Genomic DNA, 11,144 nt, shown 5'->3' on the forward strand with positions numbered 1-11,144 from the left:
AAAAGGACAGGGCTAGATTTGTTGTGTGAATGCGTAAATGTTAACATGCCATAACATCTTCATTGTATGTCCTCTCTGTTTCCTTTTAATAATAAATAAATATATATAATATAAATAAACTTATGTGAGATGCATTGTTCTAGTACACTAGCTTTGTTTTTAGCAGATGTCAGTCATTCATCCAAGATAGATGAACCCCAACAAGCAATGGGACACTGATCCACATTCCTCAGTAGATGAGTATGTGGTATGTGGCCGAGTGTGGTAAATGTACTCCATCACATAGATATATTAGTTATTTATTAACTAGAAATCATGACAGATTCCAGCTTTAAGCAAAACATAGTTAGAATGAGGTTAACATCAGAGTTGGGGTTACTGAAGGTCCTTGTGTGTTTGAAATGAAGAGTCGATGTGTCGTCTAGGGGTGGAACGGTACGCAGAAGTCACGGTTCAGTTTATACCTCGGTTCAGACATCACGGCACGGTTCGGTACAATGGAGGGAAAAGGCAAAACAAAAATGCAGAAGGCAATTTTTTTTTATTGTGCATGTCTCAGGCTGTACCACCTATCGCATACAGTCTCTCCCCTGAGCTAGCTGCAACAGCCTGAAGTATGTAAAGTAAGATGTAAACAGTAAACAATACCCCACATCATCTCCAGACTCCATCTGTAACTTGTAAACAAAATAAGACAATCAGCTATAAAACTGAAAATACAGCTCCTCTTATTTATGAAAGTGCAAATTACATAGAATAATAACAAAACAAAATTCTACTTAGGTGAGACCTTCCCCCACAAAAGATAAAAGAAAGTATTCTTGCTATTAAGTGCAACAGGCATACCTTTCTAGTTTCCACTCTGCCACGACCTCCTGTAGCTTCTCAGCTAGGTGAGTGCTGCTCATACAGGGGCCGCGTCTGTAGAACTGACGCTTTCATTTCCCACTCAGTCAATAAAATGAGCAGACACCGTGAGATAGCTTTACGTAACACTCGAAGTCCAACCATCAGTCGTTAGTGAAACGGAGGGTGCAGCTGACAACTTGTGCTCCATCAACGTCCGTGTTTGGTTGTATATGGAAGGGGCAGTTTGCCTCGTGTGGACGGGATGGCATGTTGTAACGAGGTTCGAGTACATACAGCAAATACTTGAAGCCAGGTTCCTCTACGAGTGAATATGGGCGCACTGAAGATGATGTAAATTCTGATTGCTTCAGTGATTTTTTTTTTTGGCCCTATTTGTATTTGTATCTAAAGGCTGGTTAAGCACTGTAGGGAGGAGAAGTTGGACCGTTTTTGTTTTTGTCTCGTTCCAGTGATTGGCACATCTGGGTGATGGCGTCGGATATGCGTTAGCATGTTAGATATATTTCCACTCACATACCAACAACTGCTGAACAATGCCGACACAGTCCTCGTCTTATCCACCACTCTCTCGCCTGTACTACTGTAACTGATTGGGAAACCAAAGTTTTCCCAAACTTGCCATCTTAAAGAGGCCGGCGGGTCTTCTAACTCTCGTGGGTCGCCACCACTCGCTAAAGGCTAGGCTACTCGTCCTTATTGCTGCTAGCTCTAACTCACTCACTGGACCATCGACATGTAGGCTGAGCTCCGGAGCTTCAGAGCGCGGGGAGGGGGGTCTACAGAGTTTTATTTATTTTTAAACCGTGTATTCTCTATGTAAATTCATGTACCGAACCGAGACGCCCGTACCGTTTCGGTTCAATATGAATACATGTACCGTTCCACCCCTAGTGTCGTCTGATTATATAGTATGTAAAAGTGTGTTTATAGCTGTTCCAAATGTTCACACTCCAGCGAGTGGCAGCGATAGAATGTTAGGGAAGTAGTTGTTTGAAGAATGACAGAATAGGGCCAGATAAAAAAGTTCAAACCCAGCCTACTTTTTCACCTCAAGTGAAAACGCCACATCAAATGTGTGTGCCTGTCAGATTTTCAGTCTTATTAAGTTGCAAAAATTTTTGGACAGCTAGTTTTAGGTAATTCTGTCTGTTGTTCAGTGCTGGGCAGGTATCCTACAGTGGGTTTTTAGAGCTTTTTGCTGAAGACATCAGCTTGCTGCGGATGGAAATGGTGCTGAAGAGCAATGTGAGTGAACCAAAACAGAAACTTTACGGGTCATAAAACCAAAACAATGAGCTCAAAGATGCTGAAAAGCTCCATAGAGCTGAAGGTAACTGCAGTCGGGTGATTATTCTGTGTGGGTTCTTCACTACAACCGACCCCTTTCACATACACATAGTCATGTGATGTATTGTTAAAATAAAAGGACTGGTTATAGCTGCTTAAAATATATTTTTAGGCAAATTGTAATCACTGTATGTCTGTGAATACATGTGTATGTATCTCCATGTACTCCATATGTTTTGTATTTGCGTGCGTGCGTGTGTGTTTTACTATATTCGTGGGGTCCAAAAACTGGGGAATACAGTATACTTGTGGGGTCTGCACAGCCTTGTGGGGCCCAAAATGCTGGACCCCAAAAGGTTAAAGGGCTGTTTTAGGGTTAAGACTTGGTTTTAGGATTAGGGTTAGAATTAGGTTAGGGTTAGGATGAGGGTAATGGTTAAGGTTAGGCATTTAGTTGTGTTGGTTAAGGTTAGGGTAAGGGGCTAGGGAATGCATTATGTCAATGACAGGTCCCCACAAAGATAGTGAAACAAACATTTGTGTGTGTGTGTGTGTGTGTGTGTGTGTGTGTGTGTGTGCGCTGAATGTCATTTGTCCCAAGTGAACCAATTATGACAGAAAGCTGGAGACGTATGTTTCTCTCTCTGTCTCTCTCTCACAGTTAATGCTAATTGAGACAAATTCAAACCAGTCTCATCTTCTCACTCTCCTTGCCTATTTCTGTCAGCGCAAAGACAAACTTGGCCTCAGCTCTACATCCATGCCAAATCAAATCACATTCATTATTTATATTTCCACATGGAACAGAGTCATTATCGTCGCACTGTGATCGAGTTATATTAAACTTCCCTCTGATCTGATGAGACAAAAGAACTCTGTATGTTTGGGACAGTGCACGCTTGCCTCTCAAATTCTAATTGTGATGAAAAAGAGGGTGACAAAATCGTTTTCCTTATTTTTACTTTTTACCAGCATAGCAAAAAAGCCAATGCTCAACTTTCTCTTATCTAAACACATTATTTTGTAGCTGTGATTTAGTATTTTACATGATTGACATGTTTAGAATCCTGGTCATATTCAGGGCAATAAGGTCATTTATGAAGATTATAAAATAATTTAGAGGAAAAGGGAGAACAAAAAGCCAGACCCAGATGATATTATATGAATCACACAGTGCCTCAGTCCTATCCCTGAGTCATTGTTGGGCATTCTCTTGCTATCTTGGTTTAAAACCCTTTAGTCCAGTTGGGTCTAATCATCCTCTAGGAGTCACTAGTCCTGTTTAAATATCTATAATGGCCCCTCTGCAATCTGAAAAATTTGATCTGGATACATAGTGACAAGATAAGATGTTGTGTGGTTTCCTCCCACTGAAATCCAGGCCACAAGAAAACTACATATGTTCTCCTGCATGTTGAATGGAAACTAATTTACTAGTAATTTGCTAAACATAGTTTGTCGTAATTGTTTCTCATCATAATCTGAGATGCTTTACAAAAGCTCTCCAATACCCATAAAACCATGCATAATATCCTCCTTGTCCTCAATCGTGGATGACTTAAAAGCAGGGCTCAGTTTCTCCAGATTTTGGTGGCACATGTTACGCAGATCACGCCCATGTTCCTGTCCTAAAGTGCTCTGTCCTGTTGACACCATCTCTACCAGCTTGTACTGTTCACACAAGTTATGATGGAGTCATTGATTCATGTCATTTGTGCCAGGTTTTCAACCCACTATCAGCATGTTAGAACAGAAACCAGGATTGTTATCTTCGTGTGTTGGTTGTTGTCCCATTATCTTCTTCATAGCTTATCTGGCTTGGTCTTCTTCTGCTGTCCATCTGCTTCAACATGTGAAGAGTTGTTTGTTCTGATGCTCTGCTCCACGTCACTGTCTCTTCTGAGAGATGTTGTTTGCAGACTTGTTCCCCACCTGTTGGGTGGAATAAATCTTGCCATTCTCCTCTGATTTGCCCTCATGGTGGCAGGCAGCTAACTGGGTGTCTTCTGGCTCTTGGCACGGTTGTTGGCGAACCCCAGGCATTGTAGTCAGTGAGCAAATGTCTCTCAGATGGTTGAACCAATGTTTCTGACACCAACAATTCTGCAAACCTTATTTAGTATAACATGTAGTGTACAGATGGGTGACATATTGAAGAAGAAAACCAGAATGCAGATGCTTTCATACAAAGCACAAGGGGTGACTGAATGGTTTAATGAGTATAAATATGATATGAATCACCAGATCTCAACCCAGTTGACACTAGGAGTGTAACGGATCACAAAATTCACGGTTCGGATCGGATCACGGTTTTGAGTCATGGATCGGATAAATTTTCGGATCAGCACAATAAAGGGGTAATTTAAATGATTTATTAAAAATGTAATAACATTAACTTTCAACAATAATTACTTCTTTCCCCAGTAAATTGTGGTTAAACGACAAAAATGAGATGAGAAAAGGGTATTTTACAATAACTTTGAATGCACCAGGAGCAGTGACCAAGTGCTAGTTTGTGTCTTTTAGCTCTTAGCTTTAGCGGCAGGCTGTTGTACGTCCCGGTGTTGGAATCCTCTACAGTGAAATACAGACACACTTTAAACCGTTTACAGTTTAGCTGTCAGCATTTTAACCGTGTTTAATCCAGCTACTAGCTAACGGTAGGCTAACATTACACCCAATGCAAAGTGTAATGTTAGTGTTTACTAGCGTGACATGCAGCGATGCAGCTTCTGTTGCCTGTAATGTTGGTTTCGGAGCATCAGAGAGCAGCGCAGACATTTAAGTGGCACTGAAATGAGGCACCGAAATCCACGTTAGATACAGCTCTTTAAGGCACCGGTGCCATGTAAGCATCGGATTTTAACATGCGCCGTTCACGTGAAGTGAAAATTTCGTTGCCTGTATCTTTTTACAGCAACCCTTCATAGAGTCTTATCAGGTTACTTTAAGTAACTCACCATTGACAGGGCTCAATCCGAGGGGCGGGATTAGCGGTTGTCTTTCAAATTCCCTCTGCACACAATAGGATCGCGCTACAACCAGGCAGAGCAACGAAGAAGGTAGCGAAGCTAGTTGATGGATTGAACTTTTGCCGTATCCGGTCGGCAAAACTCCAAACACAAATGGATTTACATATGGAGTTAACTAGATGGAAACATAATGGGGTAATCTACCAAGAAGAGCTTTACAGATGAACACCAGAATACTATTTATTATAACCCTGGATTATGATTAGTGACTCATTTATGTACAAAGTGACTTGTAACTACTGTAACTAGTGTCAAATAAATGTAGTGGAGTGAAAAGCACAACATTGGCTTCCAAAATGGAGTAGAAGTATAAAGTAGCATAACATGAAAATACTCAAAATGCAAGTACCTCAAATTGTATTAATACTTAAGTACTGTACTAAAGAGCTCTGCAGCATTTAGTGATAATTCTGTGTGGGTTCATCACAACAAACAACTCCTTTTACATTAGACGTAATCATTTGATCTATCGTTCATTTTAGAATATTGATAAGAGCAGCTTTAAAGCTATAACTACCAATTTGCGACCAGCTGGTCCTTTTACTTTGATCATAACAAAAAAGCACTTTGAAAATCGCCGTGTTTGTGTCTCCTAATGCCAATCTATAATACGATAACAACATAGAAGACTGGCAAGCCCAATTAAGCTGGTCAAAGCAAGAATGGATAAGGGACACATGGGCAGAATAGTTAAAGAGGCAAGGAGAGAAACCTCTGGTAAGACAGACAGAGACGAGTGAACAAAGGGACGTGAAGAGACAAAAGGATGAATGGTAGAGAGAGACAAGAAGAAAGATAAACCACAAGAGAGCCACAGATGGGGAGATGATAGAAAGAGGGGAATAGCAATTAAATAGAGAGAGAAGGAGAGAGAAGCAGAAGGAGGAGGGGGGTTAGTGCCCTGAGGTTGTTCTTTTCAGCAGCACTAATTTAATTGGCTCGTTAAGAAGGATGTGGGAAGCTTTCTCTTGATTGGTTGAGTAGGCAGATGATGCCTGTAGAGACAGGAAATACAAGAGGGGGTGTTTACATTTTTAAAACATACACACAGGGAGCCAAACACATGGACACACACACACACACACACACACACACACACACACACAGTTGAACTTGTCCATAATAGAGATACAGCACATTTGCTCACAGTTGCACACACACAGGCATACACATGCAAATTCATATATTTACATATATTTGTGTGAATTATTATGGTTAGTACACACATCCATTAGGACACATTGAAAGACACACAAACAGGCACAAAATCATACAGACACGGACAAGTACACACACGGACATTTTATTTTACTCATTCAAACACACACACACACACACACACACACACACACACACACACACACACACACACACACAAACAAACATTTGTGTGTGTGTGTGTGTGTGTGTATGAGTGTGAGTGTGTGAGAGAGAGAGAGAGCTGCATGCCACAGTGCACTGTACTTGTACATTGTATGTGTGGTGAAGAACTGCAGACATAAAGGTGTGTGTGTGTGTGTGTGTGCGTGCTAAAAAAGCTTTTAGTTTGTTGACTCTTAAGAGTCAGATAAGTCCCACTCGGAAACCACAAACGCACACAAAACACACACACGTTACCTCTCTGTCAATCTACCCACGCTCGCTCGCTCTCTACCCATGGATGCGTCCATCCACAAACCTCCAGAATGTCTTACTTTCTGTCTCTCTGCTCCTCCTGTCCTCCATCTAATCCAATCAAATGAACTTGTGTATGCTTGATTAACTGTGTTTACACAAACTACTTCTAGGAGACGCCATAAAAGAAATATTTGTAGAGGGCACCTTATTATACCTACTGTAAACACGTCTGTCTAGCACAAATATCTTGTAAAAAACATAGGAATACTAATTCCCTCCTTGTGTGTGTTGGATGAACGATCAACACACTTTCTATAAATACGCTTTTTTATCTTGATCATGCCCGCATTGCAATGTGATCTCAGTTTGCAAATTGTCCTCGGTCAAGAGAAAAATCGCTGCTGTACATAAGCTCTCAAAAAATGGCGAATTGTAGTTATTACACTTCGGTTTTTATATGGATTAAACAAACTGTGCGTGCGTGCGTGCGTGTGTGCGTGCCGACCGTCGTTGCCGAGGGTTTCTACTAAGAGCCATTAAAGCATTTCTACACATCCCTGTATCACTTTCAAATTAATTAGATCCTCTGCTGGTACAGTAAAGACCATTAAACATTTGGCAGCCTCCACCTCACTCCAGCAACTGCACTGCAACTTCTGCTACTTGGGCAGAGTGATTTGCTCGCAGCACACGAGAAGCCCCGTGTGTTGTGTGTTTCAGGTGTTGCGCTAATCACTCCGCCCAAGTAGCAGTGCTTCGCCTTCTGAGAATATAGTTCCCAGTTTGTATACGGCTAGAAGATGGCTGTGTCTCATGTGACCTTGTTATTTGTACACGCTGTGACTAGGGCTGGGACGGTTACCGCATTACCTCAATAACGCGGTCACGTGACGCCTACTGCGGGTCTGAGCTCGTCACTGTCATCACCGCAAAAAAAACATTGGTCTGCACATGTGTGCACATTGTGTCTAATGACATGGATTCAGTGATTCTAATGACATGGATTGTGTCTGATGACATTGTGTCTTACATGGATTCAAGGTTTTCTAAACAAAACTTATCATCAAAAGATGGAGCAAATCCGACCTTTCGCGAGTTGGGGAGCGTAATATTCCATGACACATAATAACATTCCATTCGTGTTGACTATTAGGCCTATATGCGAGAGTAGCCTACCTGTGTAATGTCTTGTATCGGAGAAATGTCTTTGCCTTTCCTACCGTGTATTACGGTAGGAAAGGGAAAGACATTTCTCCGTTCTCAGCTGAGGTAGACACATTAAGAATGAGTGACAGACAGACGGAGGAGAGCAGGGAAAGGAAATGCAGCTGAACGAATGCTGCGTGTTTTAAATAGCGTTAAAAAAAGAAATAATTTATAACGAAACGCAATGTGCGGCGGCAGGTGTTGATTGTGCGGCGCACCGCCACAATATAGTCTGTGTGTGGGAAACACTGTTAAATGATCTGTCATTACCACTGTGCAGCAGCTATTGGATCAACTCCAGGATTAAAGCTCTACTTTACCATTTAGATTTTTTTGGACTTCATTTAATGCCCGGCTGGTACGGGTTATATTGTTTTTAAAAGCTCGTGTTTGTGCGCGTGTACATCTGTGCGTGTGAGTTTACTCTTCAGGCAGTGGTCCAAAGCACCTCTCGGGCTGCTATGGCAACTAGGCTGGCACCCCCACTGCTTCCTCATGGCAAGTGCACAAACACACAGACGCACAAACACACACACTCGCACACTGGAACTATCACCGCAAGGCTCCTCCAGTGACACGCACTGCAGGGAGACTTAGATTTCTGCCTAATTACACAGGAGTCCGTGCAAGGGACGAGGAAAGATGGAGAGAGGAGTCAACATGACATAAAGACAACATGGCAGTGAGGTAACAACCATGACAGTTCAGTCAGCTGAACCTGTGGCCGTGTTTAGGAAGGAAATTACCTTTTCACACTAGAGACTCCCCTCTATTCTGAAGCAGTGATTCTGAAAATACATGAAAGCTCTTAGAATAACTTCCTCCTCAACATCTGTTAGTAAGTGGAGTCTGAAAGGGATTTAGACTAATCTACATTTCAATCGGTACTGTACGACTTGCAGCACAGTTTGCTGTCTGAACCTTCTGGAAAGTAATACGATATACGGTGTCATAAAATAAACATTTACTGTTCCTTTACTTATCAGAAAATATGAATAATAGAGCATTTACCGCTCTAGAAACCAATATGTTACTGACTGGATGACTCACTTCCATTACTAATTCAGCACAGCTCATCCCAAACCACGATGCGTTGTTGTTATTATCCGGGGCAACTGTGCCAATGTAGTTCAGTCTGCTGGCAGCCATTCTCCTCTGCTAATCTGCAAAGCATTCAATTTACACTCCAGATGTGTCATAATAATTAGTCTGTTTATTAGCTGATTCATGTCGGTAAACTGCTCTGATCTCTGCTGTTATCACTGGCAAAAAGACAAGGACATAACACGCGCACGCACACACGCAATGTTGTTTTTCACAATCTACCAACACACATGCACAAAAAAAATATTATATAGTTTTAGTTATTATAAGAGAGAATAACTAAATAAATGAATGTATGAAAAATCAATCATCTCTCTGCACCCTGTGACCAGGGAGAGCTCATCTGTCTCAGGTCTTCAGTCATTCCTTTTTATATATACAGACTCTGTAGCTGCATCCTGCACCCGTGGTAGCTTTTTCTGCTCAGTGCACTACTCAGATCTTATTCTGTTTATTCCAGACTGCTGTTGCTGCTCCGTGAAATGTGAAAAGTGTCACTCTCTGCACATTTTCTTAGAGAAAGCGATGCAAAATCAGGTGTCTAGAACAGCAAATTTAAAAGCTTTCATTACATGAGTACAGGTTAATAACAATGTAATATAATATAAATAAGTTTTTTGCAAGTTAAAGAATAAGGCTGTTCCATATTTCTCATATTGCCAACAAACCCCAAGGAAAGACCAAAATCAACAATGTGTTAGTTTTTCTGTCGATTTTTTTTTCCATACACTGTCTTTGGCATTCAGCTACAAGCTAATTCATATATCTACATACAGTATATACCTCGTGCACATCATGTCATTTTGCACAATTTTGCAAGACTGTGAGTCTCTCCAACAGACTCACAGTCCCTCAGCTAGCTGAAGTATGTGTCACAGCCGAGGAGGTGAGAAGGCGCGAGCTGTGTCTCCGTAACACATCGGCTCGCGATTGAACAACACCCAGATGATGCAGAGAGATGGAGCATGTTCATGTGCTACCTCAGAAAGAGGGAACTGAAATGTGGATGCACCACCTGCCGAATCATCAAGGGTTACTGAGAAGAGGCACTTGCATTTAGATTCTCTGGGTTTATTTCCATGCACACTGTAAAACATTAGGAACATTTTATTCAATTGCTTCCATTACTCAGCCATCTGTCTTAAAGGGAGATGCACTTAGCAACCAAAATGTAGTTATAGGAAGTCCTGTATCCCAAGTGCCTTTGTGCCTTGGCTAGTAAGACTTTGATGCAACATTCAGGGAAAAAGACTTGAATACTGTGAGGTCGGTAGGGTCATGGTTGTCTAGATTATTTCTTTTATGGTAGTAAATGGACTGTAGAAGGGACACAAGGTCAATCTTGCATCCTAATGTTTCCTGGCAACAAGATGCTCCAGCGTTATACGATTAAAATTGCAACACGGAGTGAACTGCTGAAGGCAAAACTATTCCTTCAAAAGGACTTCAGCCTTTCATTTCACATTCACATCAACATCTTGACAAAGAGAGTGAAGGAAAGCTTTAACAGAACGAGGCATTTTTTATTTATTTTTTTATTAGCTTAATGTTAACTGGATGCGACATCATCCTTCTCTGCTGCCTCAATATGTTTCTTGCCTTCGGAAAGGGTTAGGATTATCATCTGTGCCCTCGATAACAGAGAGGATGAGACAGCATCATCAGTCTCCTGCTTTTGAACTGCAGTGTGTGTGTGTGTGTGTGTGTGTCTGTGTGTGTGTCTGTGTCTGTGTCTGTGTGTCTGTGTCTGTGTTGTTCACAGAGAGCTGTGGAGCATAGGGTAATTGTCGATGACTCATCCAGACCTTTGCTTATTATTTTGTTATGCAGGGGACGAAGAGAGGAGGAGGAAGAAAGTGAGAAGGAGGAATAAGTGATATATTAAGTGGTGTTTAGATGTAGGGTCAGACGTGTGTTGGTACATGTATGTGTGTGTCCTCTCACTGACCCTTGATAAGAGCTCCTAAATGTGAATCCTTGAGGGGGGGGTCAGTACTGGTCAAACACACTCATTGGGACAAAACAACC

The sequence above is a fragment of the Sander lucioperca genome, chromosome 19 (genome assembly GCF_008315115.2).
Source record: "Sander lucioperca isolate FBNREF2018 chromosome 19, SLUC_FBN_1.2, whole genome shotgun sequence".
Lineage (NCBI taxonomy): Eukaryota > Metazoa > Chordata > Actinopteri > Perciformes > Percidae > Sander > Sander lucioperca.